The 17,606-nt window shown below is 44.5% G+C and overlaps 1 protein-coding gene across 2 annotated transcripts in view; it reads left to right on the forward strand.

The window, feature by feature from the left end:
* The window catches only part of NKPD1 (NTPase KAP family P-loop domain containing 1), a 77,348-nt gene that overhangs the window by 17,589 nt on the left and 42,153 nt on the right, over positions 1 to 17,606 (forward strand). Inside the window, exon 1 of one of the 2 annotated variants that reach the window (XM_029571594.1) lies at positions 7,858 to 8,029. The exons of the other annotated variant lie outside the window; for it this stretch is intronic. The gene's annotated coding sequence lies outside the window, so the exon portion shown is untranslated. Of the gene's footprint in view, positions 1 to 7,857; positions 8,030 to 17,606 lie in introns of those variants that run through there. 2 annotated transcript variants of the gene reach the window in all.

The raw sequence follows: 17,606 nt of genomic DNA on the forward strand, positions 1-17,606 counted from the left end.
TCTGCTACCTCTATCTCCCAACATCATATTTCAGCGGCACCTGCGTCACACCCCAGTACCCCCGCGCAAGCCAACAATCAAGTAAGCAACTGCGCCCAGACACCTATCACAGCCACGGGCTCCTCCCTAACTAGCCCTACTCGATCTGCCTGACTCTTCCCTCTGACGTTTCTAGCCAGGATGCGCTCCTCCACCATTCCCATAATCTGCAACCACTTGACGAGACTCCCGAAGCCCTATACTCACTCACTCAACCGCCAACAGAGGCTCATTCCCATCATGCTATCCCCAGCCACTCAAATTCTCAGCCTGGCATTATTCTCTCTGACCTTATTCTACGCGCAATCCATCATCAAGAAAACACACATACTCAACGACCTTTTCTCAGAATCTAAACCAGACATCTGTGCTATCACAGAAACCTGGTTAAAACCCACAGACACTGTATTAATAAACCAGCTCCCCATTCAGGTCTATGACCTCCTCTCGGTTCCCAGGCTCAAAAAAAGAGGAGGAGGGCTACTCTTGGCAGCCAAAAAAGGGCTAGGCCTTACCCTACAGAACTCAAATGCTTCAGCCAACTTGGAATTTGCCCTCTTTAAATCAAAATACCTCCAACTCGGTCTAATTTATGCCCCTCCTGGAATTCTGGAAGCAGACCCTTCCCCAATCATTGAACTCACCGCAAAATACCTTAAGACCGAAAAACCAGCCATCCTGATGGGAGACTTTAACCTTCATGTTGACGCTCAACCACGCTCCACAAATTGCGAAACCCTACTCACCACTTTCAGCCACATGGGTTTCAGACAAATCGTTAACAATCCCACTCACAAAGCAGGTCACACGTTAGACCTCATCTTCATAAACGATGGAATATCCCCTTACACCAACCCAACATGCTCACCAGTCCCTTGGACGGACCACCAAATCATTTCCACGGTTCTAGAGATCAAGGAGCACCCTCCCCAAGCAACCCACTTAACTTCAGTATCCGTCAGGAAACCCTGCTCCGGGGAACTGCTTACCTCGCATCTTTCCAAGGAACTAGTCCACCTTGACCTTTCTAACGTCAACACTGCCACTACATCTTGGATTAACATCACCAACAAAGTCGCAGATCGAGTGTGCCCCATGACCACGAAAACACTCCATCCGGAAAAGGACAACAGGAAACCCTGGTTCACCCCCGAGCTGAAGCTGCTCAAACAGGAGCTCAGAGGTAAAGAACACAGGTGGCGTAAAAACCCTTCCACAACGACCATCTCCGCCTTCAAATCCAGCCTAAACGCCTACAGAAATGCCATTAACAGAACCAAGAAAGAATTCTTCTCGAAAAAGATATATCACTTTATCTTTGACTCCAGAGCTTTGTTTTCCTACGTGTCAGCACTCACAAAACCAGCTACTCCCCTCATCCCAGACGACCAAGCTACTAACAAAGCTAATGAACTGGCAGACTATTTACAGAGAAAAATCGCCCCCCTTGTCGCCCCCCTCATGAGGCCCGCTCCTCATCCTAATTTCAGATCCCCCACCGAGTCCCAATGCGCGCACTCAACCTTTCAGCAACAAAATGCTACCTCAGCTACCCTTGCCTCCTTTGAGCTGACATCCGCTGTAGAAATAGAAAACATCCTCAAGAAGTTAAAACCTTCGTCTCATCCTTTAGATCACATACCGTCCAACCTGCTTTTCTCTATTCCTAACATCATCGCCAAACCAGTACCAGACATCATAAATTGCTCACTGTCCCAAGGACACGTCCCAGAACAACTCAAGCTTGCTATGCTCAAACCCCTCCTAAAAAACCCAACCTGCCATCCTCAGACCCATCCAACTTCCGCCCCATAGCTAACCTCCCAATGATCGCCAAACTCATGGAGAAGATAGTGAACAGACAACTATCAGAATACTTAGAAGAAAATGACATCCTCACCCCAAATTAATTTGGATTCCGAAAGGCTCTGAACACCAAATCACTGCTGGCCACGCTTTCGGACACCATCCTCCTTAATCTAGAAAAAGGTCAACCATTTCTACTCGCTCTTCTGGATCTCTCCGCAGCGTTCGACACCGTGAACCACACCTCCCTTCTACAGTGACTAGCAGACATCGGCATCACAGGATCTGCGTTCAACTGGTTCAGATCATTCCTTGAAAACAGGTTCTACAAGGTCAGGATAAATAACAAAGAATCACACCCTATCAGATCAAATCTGGGTGTACCCCAAGGATCATCACTATCACCCACGCTATTCAATATTTACATCCTCCCTCTCTGCCATCTACTAACCAACCTCAAGCTAACGCACTTCTTATACGCGGATGACATACAGATTCTCATCCCCATAGCTGAATCACTCCACAAAACTTGGTCTTACTGGAACAGTTGTCTTACTGCAATCAACAACCTACCCACCAGCCTCAACCTCGTACTTAACACCAACAAAACCGAAATCCTCCTAATAGCCCCAGATAACAGCATTACGCTTAACCCTCCTATCTCTTCCCAACTCCCCATCACATCTGTTGACCACTCAACGCATGTAAGAGACCTTGGTGTGCTACGAGACAACCAACTCAACCTAAGCAAATTCGTAAACAACAACACCAAGGAATGCTTCTTTAAATTGCAAGTTTTAAAAAAATTAAAACCACTTCTGCACTTCCGAGATTTCCGCCTGGCACTACAATCTATCATCCTCCCGAAACTGGATTACTGCAACTCACTTCTTCTGGGCCTACCCGCCAGCACAATCAAACCTCTTCAGATGGTCCAGAACGCGACGGCCAGGATCCTCTCTAACACCAATAAAAGGGAACACATCACCCCTATCCTCCAGAACTTTCACTGGCTGCCAATTAAATTCAGAATACTCTTCAAAGCCCTCATGATGATCCATAAGGCCCTACACAACACCTCCCCCCTCAACCTAACTTTCCAACTTCAGCGGCACACCACCATGAGACCTATCAGAAGAGCGTACAAGGACATGCTACAAACCTAGCCTGCCAAAACCGCACTTAGGAAACGCGCCCTTTCCACAGCTGGCCCCTCACTTTGGAACACGCTCCCTCCAGAACTCCGCCAAGAACCCTGCCTTCCAGTATTCAAAAAGAAGCTAAAGACATGGCTCTTTAGCCAAGCGTTTCCTGATAGCTAAAGAGCCGATGAATAGAGCTTTACAGACTCTGGTTCACCAACCCCACTGTAAATATGTTTTGAATTGTTTAGGCCTTGAACTATACTTCTTTTTGCTAATCATTTTTTGAATTACATTCCTTTTGGTTTCTCTGTAAGTTTGTTTTCAACTACTGTTTCAATGTATCCGCCCCTGAGGCGACAGTTCAGTTCTCTGTAAACCGGTGCGATATGTATTCTATACAGGAACATTGGTATATAAAAATTAAAAATAAATAAATACTGATGGACCCTCCAGTGCTACCCATGCCTCGAGTCTCCACTGCGACTCTCACAGTAGTCGCCTGTGTGAGTATTGCTACGCTACGCTTCTCATCTCTTCAGCGATTCAGATTCTTGGGTTACCCCGCTCTGCAGACCACTACCTAATCCACGCTGCCCTGTGCCTGCTACCAACTCCAGTCTACAGCCTACCCCGCACTGCAGACCACTACCGAAGACACCTGGCACAGAGACCTCCTGAAGCAAGCTTTCCCCGGGTTACCCTGCTCTGCGGACCACTACCGGAGAAACCAACTCATAGCCTTGCCACTCTGGGCTGTGTCTACATACCCGATCCTCGGGCAACTATTTGCAGTATAATAAAATACTCTCTGTCCCTTGCGTCCATCACTGCTGAGACCCCGCCTGTCATGGTGAGTCCCCACAAGGCTCCTCCCTGTGGGTGGAGACAGCTCTCACCACGACCTAAGGGCCCACTACCTAGTCAAAGTATAACACCTTGACTGTACAGGGAGCCAATATAATGCAATCAGAGTTGGGGTTATGTTATATATTTCCTTTTACCGACAATAGTCTGGCTGCAGCATTTTGAGAGGTCTAGAACAGGTAGAAGTGAATCGGTTATTTATTCTTTCGGATAATAGAAGGACTAGGGGGCATGCAGTTAGCAAATAGCAGTGGTTTTAAGTGACTAGCAGAAAGTCCAAGTAGTAGGGAATTACAGTAATCTACTACTTAAAATTCCTCTGTAAATTATCCACCTATCTATGACTAAGAATGCTTTATGACCACTGATTCTTGTACTTCGCTATTTATGTTTATTGTTTTTTGTATCTATTTATTGATTTATTGATTTTGCGTTGCCTTTTAGTATTATCCTCTCCCTGTTAATTGTATTTATTGGTTATATGTTTATTTATTTATTTATTTAAGTTTTTTTATATACCAACATTCAAGACAATAGTCCCATCATGCTGGTTCACATGAAACAGGAGTGCAAAATAACCTTAAACTTGAACAATAGTGCGGAAAAAGCAGTTACATGTAACAAGGAAAAATAGAACTTGGAGTGAGAAGGAAAAAGGAAAAGGAAAACCAGCTAATTACATAAAATTACATTGTAATTACATATAATTATATGTAAGGGCTCCGCCCAAAAGTTCTTGTTTTTTGTGAACCGATGCGATGGGCAAACGGCTATCGGTATAGAAGAGACTTTAAATAAATAAATAAATAAATAAATAAATAAATAATCAAGGTTTGAGAATATTAGAGATTGTAATACTGTTCTGAAATCTGCTGTTATTAGTAGCGGTTTCAATCAGCTCAAATTGATTCAATCGGCTAAATAGATTGTGGCCCAGTAAAACCATATCCCAGTTATGAACATAAGAACATAAGAAATTGCCATAGTGGGTCAGACCAAGGGTCCATCAAGCCCAGCATCCTGTTTCCAACAGTGGCCAATCCAGGCCATAAGAACCTGGCAAGTACCCAAACACTAAGTAAATCTCATCCTACTGATGCCAGTAATAGCAGAGGCTATTCCCTAAGTCAGCTTGATTAATAGCAGTTAATGGCTATAGCAGTTAAAAGGCTTTGAAAACATATCTCTTTGCCGCGGCATATAACATTACTTATCAACTCTCACAGTTAAATGAACTCAGTGTCATGAACACTAATTAATCTACTTTGACTTTCTATAATGTCTTTTCAGATGTAGTTTTTAGTTTTTAATGTTTTAGATGTAATGTTTTTATTTGATATAGTATAACTGTTTTAATTGGTGTATCTTATTATGTATGTTTATACACTTGTATACCACTTAACCAGACAGATCCTATTTAATTTGCGGTATATAAATTCTTTGAAATAAAAAATAATTAAATAATGGACTTCTCCTCCAAGAAGTTAGCCAAACTTTTTTTAAACCCAGCTACACTAACTGCACTAACCACATCTTCTGGCAACAAATTCCAGAGCTTAATTGTGCATTGAGTGAAAAAGAATTTTCTCCAATTAGTTTTCAATGTGCTACTTATTAACTTCATGGAATACCCCCTAGTCCTTCTATTATCTGAAAGAGTAAATAACCGATTCACATCTACCTGTTCTAGACTTCTCAAAATTTTAAAGACCTCTATCATATCCCCCCTCAATCATCTCTTCTCGAAGCTGAACAGCCCAAACCTCTGTTTCGCGTGCCGTCCATGGCAGGCCCAAGGCATGGCCCCCTCACCTTTCCACACTGACTCTAGCTTCTGGTTTCTCCTCACTGGCAGCGGTGGGCCATCAGCTCAGTCCTCGGGCCTCCCCCGGTGCCTCCGGCTCTGCCACGTTCCTGGCGATCCCAGTCCTGCTGCCATTGCTCATCAGGCCTCTCTGTGTGGCCCACGGAGAGACGCTGCTACTCGCGCCGTGCCCCTCCCTAGGCACACACACGCGCACCATTGATTCCTAAGTAGGGATTGTGGTGGGAACCAAGCTGCGACCCCGGATGATGATGTCAACTTAACTACAGTATTTAAGCTCAGGCTCTGCTCCCTAGCATTGCATTTGCAACAGGTCTCCTCGCTGGTCGAGTACTCGATGCCTCCTAGAGATTCGTTTCATCCCTGCATTCCTGTTCCTCGTTCTTCCTGGTTCCTGTCTCCTTGTTCCTACCTTACTTCATTCATTGGATTGACTACTCGGACTTTGACTTTGCTTTGCCTGACCTCGCCATTGACTCTCTCCAGACCCGGACTGCCACTTAGCTTGACCACGCCATTGACTCTCTCCAGACCCGGACCTCCGCATCGCCTGACTACCCATTGACTCTCTCCAGACCCGGACCTCAGCATCACCTGACCACGCCATTGACTCTCTCCAGACCCGGACCTCCGCATCGCCTGACCACGCCATTGACTCTCTCCAGACCCGGACCTCTGCATCGCCTGACTACGCTACAGCCTCTCTCCAGACCTCTGCTTCGCCAGACTATGCTACAGCCTATCTCCAGACCCAGACCTCTGCTTTGCCTGACTACGCTCTTGACTACCTCTGTGATCAGACCTCAGCCTTGCTTGCCACTGCTTTCAATTGCTGCCAGCCCTGACTCAAGCTGTTCTTCGACGCCTCTCTGGCTTCCTCTCTGGACGTGGTTTCTTCAGGCTTTGGCCTGCTTTTGCTCGAGCGCCCTCTGTCTGCCTCTGTTCCATTGGCGCCCTAGTTTCCAGGACATTATCCAGTCCAGAGTAAGTCTGTACCATCTCTCATCTCTCTGGGCTCAACCAACTCTCACTTCGTCTACACACAGAGGCCCACCTAAGTCCTGCTGGTCCCGGCACCCAAACGCTCAACCCGTGGGGAACGAGGGCTGGTATAGGTGAAGCTCCAGCGGCCTCTGTCTATCAGCCCACTCTGCTTGCCGACGGTAGGGACCCATAGGTCCTTACCCTCGGGTTGCATCAACCCAACCCTCGACCCAAGGGTCCACCATCCGGTGCAACACTCTTTAGACTTTCCTCATAGGGGAGCTGTTCCATCCCCTTTATCATTTTGGTCACCCTTCTCTGTACCTTCTCCAGTGCAACTATATCTTTTTTGAGATGCGGTGACCAGAACTGTACACAGTACTCAAGGTCCGGTCTCACCATGGAGCGATATAGAGGCATTATGACATTTTCCATTTTATTCACCGTTCCCTTCCTAATAATTCCTAACATTCTATTTGCTTTTTTAACTACTGAAGCACACTGAGCTGATGATTTCAATGTATTATCCACTATGATGCCTAGATCTTTTTCCTGGGTGGTAACTCCTAATATGGAACCTAACTTTGTTAGCATGGGTTATTTTTCCCTATATGCAACACCTTGCAATTGTCCACATTAAATTTCATCTGCCATTTGGATTCCCATTGTTCCAGTCTCGCAAGGTCTTCCTGCAATAATCACAAGCCACTTGTGATTTAACTACTCTGAATAATTTTATATCATCTGCAAATTTGATAACCTCACTTGTCGTATTCCTTTCCAGATCATTTATAAATTGTTACCTGCCGGAACTCTCCCGATGGTGTCGGCGTTTCCCCCTGACACTGGCGTTCCCCGCAGCGTGGCTCCGTGTGAATCGGGACCTTGGCCACGCCCCCTTTTGACGTCAGACGCTGGCGGAAGTGCTGGGCAGCGCGGGAAACCTGCCCTATTTAAGGGAGCTCCTTCTCTTCCATGTTGCTTCGGCCACAACTGTGTTGGGGAGTTTATTTGCTGTGTTTCCTGCTGCTTGCTGCCTGCTTGACCCAGACTGCCTTTTGGATTACTCTGCCTGCTGCCTGCCTTTGGATAAGTTGCCTTGGTTCCTGTTGCTTCCTGCCTGCCCTGACCTGGACTGTTACTGGATTACTCTGCCTGCTGCCTGCCTTTGGATAAGTTGCCTTGGTTTCTGTTGCTTGCTGCCTGCCCTGCCCTGGACTGTTACTGGATTGCGTTACCTGCTGCCTGCCACTGGACTACTCCTTCTGGTTCCGGTCATCACTGCTGGCTCTACCTGGACTACCAGGAGTGTCCTACCCAACGCTACTCTTTGAGCCTCCGGTTCCAAGAAGTTCAACTACTCAAGGTAAGCGGTCACCGGCCTTGGTTCCATGTACCAGTGTAACATAAATATATTGAAAAGCACCGGTCCAAGTACAGATCCCTGAGGCACTCCACTGTTTACCCTTTTCCACTGAGAAAATTGACCATTTAATCCTACTCTCTTCCTTTCTTTTAACCAGTTTATAATCCTAAAAAAACCCCTCTTAATTTACAAATTAGAAAGGCAATTAAATAAATAAACTATACTAAAAACTAAAACAACCTAAACAACTACTGCCTAGTTCCAACCTTCCATTTCTAAGCAAAATCATTGAAAAGATAATCCTACTACAGCTGAGTTTCTTCAGACCATAAATGTTCTTGACCCATAGGAGTTGGGCTTCAGAACTCATCATAACACAGAAACTGTTCTAGTAAGCCTAGCAGATGAGTTAAGACCCTGAATGGATTGTGGACAAACTGATTTACTGATTCTCCTAGACCTCTCTGCGGCATTTGCTACTGTGAACCACAAAATCCTTATTTCTCGCCTGAAGGACCTAGATCTAACAGGCTAATGATCACTTGGTTTGAATCCTACTGTTGTGCTGGAGGTGGATATTTGGACTGAGGTGGGGTTGATGCAACCCGCAGGCAAGGGCCTATGGGTCCCCACCGTCAGCAGGTGGAGTGGGCTGAAGCTAGAGGCCACTGGAGCTTCACCTATACCAGCCCATGTTCCCCTTGGGTTGAGCCTTTGGGTGCCGGGGCCGGCAGGACTTAGGCGGACCTCGAGATTGGACGTCAAAGGCAGGTAGTTCAGCCCAGAGACAGCAGCCAGCAGGTGGTGTAGTTGTGTCTTGGACTATCCCAAGACAGGATTGACTGAAGATGCTTGAGCAAAGAAAGGCTGGAGCCTTAGGAGTCCACATCCAGAGTATACGGACAGAGGTGTTACTGTCGAACTTGAAAAAGAGCTGGCAGCAATTGGAGGGTGTAGCAATCAAGGTAGAACTCTGGACACAAAGGGGTCTATAGCGTGGTCATCCGTAGCAGTGGTCAGGGCACGGAGAAAGCAGGCATGGTCAGATGTAGCAGTGGTCAGGGCACGGAGAAAGCAGGCATGGTCAGATGTAGCAATAGTCAAGGCACGGTCAGGCGTAGCAATGGTCAAGGCACGGAGAAGGCAGGCGTGGTCAGAAGTAGCTGAGGTCAGGCTTGGAGAAGGCAGGCAAGGTCGGACGTAGCAGAGGTCAGGCTTGGAGAAGGCAGGCAAGGTCGGACATAGTAGAGGTCAGGCTTGGAGAAAGCAGGCAAGGTCGGACGTAGCGGAGGTCAGGCTTGGAGAAGGCAGGCAAGGTTGGGCGTAGCAGAGGTTGGCACCAGGAGTTCAATCAAAGTACAAACGAGATGAACAAGGGATCAGGAACTTGGAGACAATCAAGAACACGGATCAAGGAAGCATGGAGGCAACGAGTACTCAGAACCAAACAGAGAACCGAGGACACCTGTTGCAAAGGCAACGCTATGGTGCGAGGCCTGAGCATTTATACACTGAAGGATCTGACATTAGCATTCGGGTCCGTGGCCAGGTTCCCACCACTGGCCCTTTAAAAGGTTTACTGATGCATGCACGCGTGCCTAGGGAGGGGCGCGGCGCTGCTGGTGGCGTCTCTCTGTGAACCCCATGGAGAGGCCCGACGGATGGAAGCATCCTGGCTGGAAGTCCCGGGAAGTGGAGTAGGGCTGGAGGTGCTGGCGGCAGCCTGAGGTCGGAGCCGGCGACCCACTGCTGCAAGCAATTGGGATCTGGAGCCTGGAAGTTGCTTAGAAAGGTGAGAGGGCAGCACCGTGGGGCTGCCGTGGGCAGTGAGCGTAACACCTACCTTCAGACCTGCTCTCTGTCACTTGCACTATCACTTCCCTATGTCCCCTAAGGATTCATCTGCATGCCCTCACCCATTTAGCATAGTTTTCAAAGCCCACTCATAAGCAGATGACATTCAACTCATAATCCTACTCAGTTCAGACCCAGACAAAGCAATTAATAATCTTAATGAGTGTTTAGGAAAAATCTCTGCTGGGCTGTATCTAAACAAGTTGAAACTCAAACCACAAAAGAGTGAAGTACTGTATGCTAGAAAAGTAGATCCCAGCCACCTAGATTCACAAGTACTGCCCTCTCATACAGTCAGCTACCAAATCCAGAGCCTAGAATTACTTCTAGACTCTAAACTCACCACCAAAGCCCAAGCTGAGCAGAGGAAGCTTAGTGGTTAGAACAATGGGCTACAAACCAGCGAAGCCAGAATTCAAATCCCAATCTTGTGATCTTGGGCAAGTCACTTCACACTCTATTGCCACATGTACAAACTTAAAGATCCTCCATTGGCTCCCAATACTATTGTGCCAAATATAAAATCCAGACTCTTTTCTACTAGGCCCTCTCGGGCAACATGCCACTCTGTCAGCTGCATTTCACCCCATACATTCCCTCCTGCCCACTGCGCTCACAATCTTAAGTCCAGTTCGTTGTCCAACCCTCAAGGAACTGCAGATTGTAAGCACCAGGAAAAGGACCTTCCAACGTGAGGCCCCCAATCCTATAGAACCCTCTAGACAAGCCTCTGATCTGTTAGCCTTCAGAAAGCTATTAAATTGGCTCTTTTTAAACAGCTTTCAGTCTATAGTGATCCTCCATGTTCACAGAATGTAAATGTAAATATAGCCTTTTACCTTGTGAGTTTATAATATAAAACCATGAATGCAAACATTAGGCACCACCCATCTGTTATATTCTTAAACACTATGATTGTAATTTTGGCATGTTGTAATACACTTTAGCTAGAAAAACATGAAATAAAAGATAATGATGATTATGAGTAACAGTGAATAGGCAGCTAATGCTAATTTTAGCATTCATGTTAAAATGTTTTTAGTGTGGCGGTGCCTGCCAGTTGGGGATCCAAGATGGCCGCCTGCTGAAGCTTGAGGGGTGAAAACTCCTTCCTTTTCCTTTTCTAAACAAATCTTTGGTACTTTCACATGTGGCCGTCCCATGGTCTGGACTATGAATTACCCTTATGTTTAGGGTGGGGAGTACCACATGAGAAATTATATTTGCTAATATGATTTATCTTCGGGTTCGCAGCCTGAGTGGGGGAAGAGACAGGGTTCCGGTCACCCTGATACCACAGTTCTTTGCCCTTCCCAAATAAAACTTCTCAATTTTGGCACCACAGACCAGATAAAATCATCACACCAGAATAAAACAGTAATCTTTTTACTAGTATTATATAAGTAGGCAGTAAATCCAACCAGAACATTAAAAAGGAAAAGTACAGTAGTAAAGAATAATATAAACTTGCAGTTTTCTTATTTTATATCAAGCAATACAAAAACAACATTGGATATGACCTGTTATCCAGGGCAACCAACATACTCATATGGATAGTAAAATAAAATAAGGAATGCTAATAGAGAAAGGCTGGGGGGAAAAGCTATGAAGTTCACAGCTTTCAAAAATTGTGTTTACACCAAGTACTCAAAAAGGGATCCACCCCAATGTCAGCAGTCTGTAAAGGGTGCACCCTATCACAAACACAAAATTGTGTAGAAAAAAAACATTAAAGAAAATGAAGAAGTCCCTTTTGATGGTGGAGCTGGCTATATGACAAACCAAATAAATGAGCACTGCAGTGTGTGAAATGTATCTCTCTCCTGGGGAGCTTCTCCAAATGGTTTACTTGGTAGTAAACAGAAAGCGGGCCTGGTTCAGTCTCTTACAGGAAGACCACTGTCCATCAGTTTTTCTTTCCCAGCAAGGATTTGTATTTGACTTCGACTGAAAGGCTGAAGCGATTAAGATGAGATACTGAATTTGGGGACAAAAGACAAGGAAATAAACCTTCTCCCTCCTCTGCTAAGATAGACAACTTAATTCAGTCTCTTAGGAGGGTGATCCATTCATGTGCCCCTGGGCCTGGATATCTCTGGGTAGGAAGTCTCTTAGTCTCTCAGCTCCTCTGTCCCTTGTTGGGATTTCAAGTGTAGCTTGGCTATGAAGCAAGAAGAACTGTCTGATTCTCTATTTCCTTAGAGCACTGATTCTGTCTCTCCTTCTTTAAGAGAAGAAGGAGAAGAGCTGATTAAAGGGCTGCCAGATACACTTCTCTCTTCCTGTCTCCTGGCTGAAACTCCTGCCCATCCCCACCCCTCACACACAGACATAGCCAGCCAGTTTGTGCTTTTTCTTCCTTAAATGGTCTCCCAGCATTTCTTTGACTTCCTCTTCTGCTGGCTATGTAATGCTGTTCTCTGGGCAGGCTAAACAGTACAGGCCCTTTTCCCCAGTCTGTTAACACTATGAGTGCTGGATGCATGTTTTTGCAGAATATTTGTCATTTACTGGAAAGTATATTTTTATGTTCCTTCACCTTGGCTGTGGTGGCTTGCATTCTCTGAAAGGTTGAAAAACCCTTTGTGGCAGGTCCAAAACACATCATTCAGTTCTAGATGCTGCTCGTTTCATATTGTAAGGTTCCAACACATGATAAGCTCATGGGGGTAGGAACCTTGTTGATAGTAGCTTGCTACAGGTACAAGGAAGGATAAAGCCCATGGTTACCTGGTCGGTACAGCAGCATTAACTCCACTGGGCTTCGTTTGAGGGATCCTTAAGAACATAAGAACATGCCATACTGGGTCAGACCAAGGGTCCATCAAGCCCAGCATCCTGTTTCCAACAGTGGCCAATCCAGGCCATAAGAACCTGGCAAGTACCCAAAAACTAAGTCTATTCCATGTTACTGTTGCTAGTAATAGCAGTGGCTATTTTCTAAGTCAACTTAATTAATAGCAGGTAATGGACTTCTCCTCCAAGAACTTATCCAATCCTTTTTTAAACACAGCTACACTAACTGCACTAACCACATCCTCTGGCAACAAATTCCAGAGTTTAAAGAGTGAAAAAGAACTTTCTCCGATTAGTTTTAAATGTGCCACATACTAACTTCATGGAGTGCCCCCTAGTCTTTCTATTGTCTGAAAGAGTAAATAACAGATTCACATCTACCCGTTCTAGACCTCTCATGATTTTAAACATCTCTATCATATCCCCCCTCAGCCGTCTCTTCTCCAAGCTAAAAGGTCCTAACCTCTTTAGTCTTTCCTCATAGGGGAGCTGTTCTAGTCCCCTTATCATTTTGGTCACCCTTCTCTGTACCATCTCCATCGCAACTATATCTTTTTTGAGATGCAGTGACTAGAATTGTACACAATATTCAAGGTGCGGTCTCACCATGGAGCGATACAGAGGCATCATGACATTATACAGAAGCATGAGCTCTGTTGCATAGTCACTGGGCAGTTTGGAAACAGAGGGTTTGCCTTCCTCTGCCTGTGACCTTGATGCCTTGCTAACTCCGAAACAGTATCACACTTCTCCGCAGCTTCTCCGCAGCCTGGTGTGAGGACAGCTGGTAATAGGGAGTGAGGAACATTGCTATCACAAGTGAATGACATCATATACGGTAGTTCGGAATGATGTTTGTAGTTCCCCAGATGTCCAAACTCTAGGCATCTGGGAGCACTAAAATTCCTATGGATTTCTGTAGAGCTGCCTAGAGTTCTTAGACCTGCCTAGAGTTTACCTGTGCCGTCTTTGGGAATTCCTGGATTGTGGGAAGGGACATCAACAATGGAGGTATTTTCCCTTACCTAAGCCTACAACTATTACCTTAGATTCGATATTGGGAAGCCATCACCAAGTTATCTTCGAAGTTGGGTCAATTTGTTTCTCAACATGTTCTTTCCACTTTACAAATAGACTCAAGTTCAGGCTACATTTGACTTATTTGAAACTAAAATTTCTTCAATACAGGATTCTGTCTGGGCCACAGCCAAGGGGCACCTTTCTCTGATTAATAAAGAAGAAAATCTGGAAAATGTGATTCAAAGTCAGAATATTTGAATTATACATTTTCCCAAACAGCGTTTTATTTCCCCTGTTGAAATGTTGAGAAAATATTTTTGGAAGTTTTGAAAATGCCAGAAAACCTTATTCCTCCTATATCACGAGCTTATTATCTTCCTTCTCCATGAAATGAATGTAGAGGTTTTGCCTTTTATAGAGACTTTGAATTTGACAAGCTTTTTAGAAAAATCTATAGAAAAGGGGGTATCTCCTACCACTCTTACTGTTATCTTTGCTTTGGACTCTGATCGAGATTATAAAATAATTTTTTTTTCTGTAAGATGGTTTTTGGGGGTTTAAAAATATATTTTCTCAGATGTTGCTAAGATGACTCAAATGAAGAGGCAAAGATTTTTACTTCATAGATCTGATATTTGGTTCAATTTTCCTTATAATTGTATTGTCAAATTTAAAGAGGTGAAATATGTTTTGGGGTTTTTCTATTCTTGAAGGCCCCTCTGCTTCCAGAATCAGAAGAAATGTCATCCTCTATTTAGGCTTGACACTAGATTGTATGAAAGGCCAACTCTGTTTATGATCTAACTTTAACCTAGATTTATCAAAATGCTATAAATATAGCAGAAACAGCACCCGCATTAAAAAAGGGCATGGTTAAGGTAATTACCCTGTTCCCGCATTGCATAGGTAATTTCCGCAAGGTGCGATAAATTTATCACACCTGTGCTATTTTTCACTTCACACACTGATTAATACACCTCAGGGAGCATTACAGCAAAAAGGTTTTATCACACATGCCAGAGAGAGAGAGAGAGAAAGACTCTAGAAAAATCAATATGGCACTTTTAACTCATTATGGGGTTTGGGGGGGTGGTTTTTCATACACAGTAGGAGGTACAAACAGCAAAGTTGACATCACTGAAGATTTTCTGCTGTTTGAATCATGAAAGGTAAAAGAAGAGTTGATTTGTACAATCCACTCTCCGAAAAAAGGTGAAGTTATTTCTAAGGTTAAAACCCGCATTGCTGTGCATTACTCTATTGCATTCCATGTTAGGAGCTGCTCATTATCATTAACTCTGCCCAAACTCCTCCCATTTACATTCTAGTACACATTGCACTATTTAACACATGTGTTAGGGCATTATTGCTAGCATTAAGGGCCTAATGTGAAATGATAAATGACCCTATTTATTAGTTACTATTCATTTCTTCTAGTTTTGTATTGTGGTCTGGTTAGACATGTGAGATTAGAGGAAGTGACATCATCACAGGAGAGAAGAAGTGACATCATCGCAGGAGATGGTCGCATGAAAGCGGAGCTCCTCTCCTTGCCGAATTTTTACTTTGAGTAGCGGGAGCTTTGTGGTTCTTGTCCCCAGTTTTTAGTAAGGGAGAGTGCCGGAGCGACAGGTGCGATGGCCGCAAAGCACAAGTCAGTAGATTTTAAAGAATTCTATCAACGGAATGAGTCCGCTGAAACAAAGGAGGACTGTCACGGTGCCAGGACTGTCTGAGTGCATCGTGGATATCACAATCCAGGAAGACTAATTTCATGTCACTGCGGCTGACCCTCCATCCCGGGCCGAATTCAGAGACTGGTTCTGCACTCTAAGGCAAGACCTAAAGAGCTATAAAAAAGAAATTAAAGGACTGCTTAAGGACTTTCGCGAGGTGTTATCTTCTATGGGTCATAGAATCGACGAACTCGACTCCCACTCTGATGCCCAAGTGGAAAGCATTAAACAATTGCAGGAAGTTTGCACAGAACTCCAGGAGGAAAATGCAGCCATGAAAGAGAAATTAGCTGACCTAGAAAATAGGGCCCATCGAGGAAATCTTCGATTTAGGGGCTTCAAGGAATCCCCTGCGAATGCTGATTGCTCCTCCCTAATAGTACGCTTTTGTAAGTTCTTGCTGGGAAAAGATAGTCCGAGTGAAGGAGAGCCCACCCCTAACATCAAATTGGATAAGGCTCACAGAGCTCTAGAAGCACCTAATAACAATCGGCTGTGGGACATTATTGTCTGCTTCCACAATTACACCATAAAAGAGAAAGTAGCCCTTGCTGCAAGAAAGCAGGCCACCTGGACATGGGAAGAGCAAGAAATATCAGTTTTTGCTGACCTCTCGCAAGCTACATTACAGAATCGCAAGGAAAATGTTAAATATATCAATCAATCACCTAAACCTGAAAGCTAACATCAACAAAACCACCAGAGACTGCTTTTATAAGCTCCAAGTGCTGAAAAGAATACGACCCCTCTTCCACACACATGACTTCAGAACAATCCTACAATCAATCATTTTCGCAAAGCTGGACTATTGTAACACCATCATGCTTGGTCTCCCTTCATCACACACCAAACCATTACAAATGGTCCAAAACGCCTCCGCCCGTATACTCACCAACACCAGGAGAAGAGAACACATAACACCTATCTTGATGGACCTCCATTGGCTGCCCATCCACTTCAGAATAATCTACAAGGCCATTCTCACCATTTTCAAAAACATCCATCAATTAGCCCCAATCGATCTACATATCCCCCTCCGATTACACCATTCCACAAGACCGACAAGAGATGCTTACAAAGGATCACTTCAAGTACCTCCAGCCAAGACTACCAGACACATCACGCTCAGAGATCGGGCATTCTCCACAGCCGGTCCAACATTATGGAACTCCATTCCCCCGGATCTTAGAATGGAACCCAACATCTCAACATTCAAGAAAAGACTCAAGACGTGGCTGTTCACGCAGGCCTTTCCTAACTCCAATTCCATCTAACTTCCTTCTTTCAACACGCTCCGCTAGCATTAGCGTTAATAGCCACCTCTTACAATGTTATTTATACTTATATATAACTATCTGATCTTCATTTCCCTTCTCATTCCAAGTTATTGTTTTCCTTGTTATATGTAACTGCTTTTCTGCACTATTGTTTAAATGGTAAAGTTTATTATAATTACACCCCTGTTTCTTGTGAACCAGCATGATGGGACCACCGTCTTGAATGTTGGTATATAAAAAAGTTAAATAAATAAATAAATAAAATATAGATGGCTTCATTCCTTCGGCCTTACATTTTCATGGGTCGGTGTGTCTCACAAGATTCGCTCCCTAATAGATGCAGCCTTAATACTGAAAGAACAAGGTTTTTCTAGCTCCACTGCCCGCTCTCTCCTCTATTATTTACTATTTATCTGAAGCCTTTGGCAATCTCTGTTCGTAATCATCCTGACATAACGGGTTCTTGTTTAAATTCCCAATTTTTCAAACTTTCACTCTTTGCTGATGACATTATTTTCACCTTAACAGACCCCCATAGATCTTTGCTAATGGTAGAACTTACATTCCATACATTTAGCAGAGTATCAGGATTCAAGATCAACTGGGAGTAATCAGAACTTCTGAATATTACATGTAATCCAAATCTGGTTGGGCAACTTCGTGGGGCCCATCCATTTAGGTGGGGATCTATCTGATCTATCTGAGTCATCACCTGAAGGATTTGTTTACATTGAACTATCCCCTTTGATGAATCAAATATGGAAGGATTTAGAAAAATGGGACCTGCCTCTTCTTACTTGGCTGGGTATGGTGGCTACCATTAAAATGAAAGTTCTCCCACGCCTCCTATATCTCTTTCAGACACTCCTTATTTCTATTTCCAACTCAACGCTA

Source organism: Rhinatrema bivittatum, chromosome 11, assembly GCF_901001135.1.
Source record: "Rhinatrema bivittatum chromosome 11, aRhiBiv1.1, whole genome shotgun sequence".
Taxonomy (NCBI): Eukaryota; Metazoa; Chordata; class Amphibia; order Gymnophiona; family Rhinatrematidae; genus Rhinatrema; species Rhinatrema bivittatum.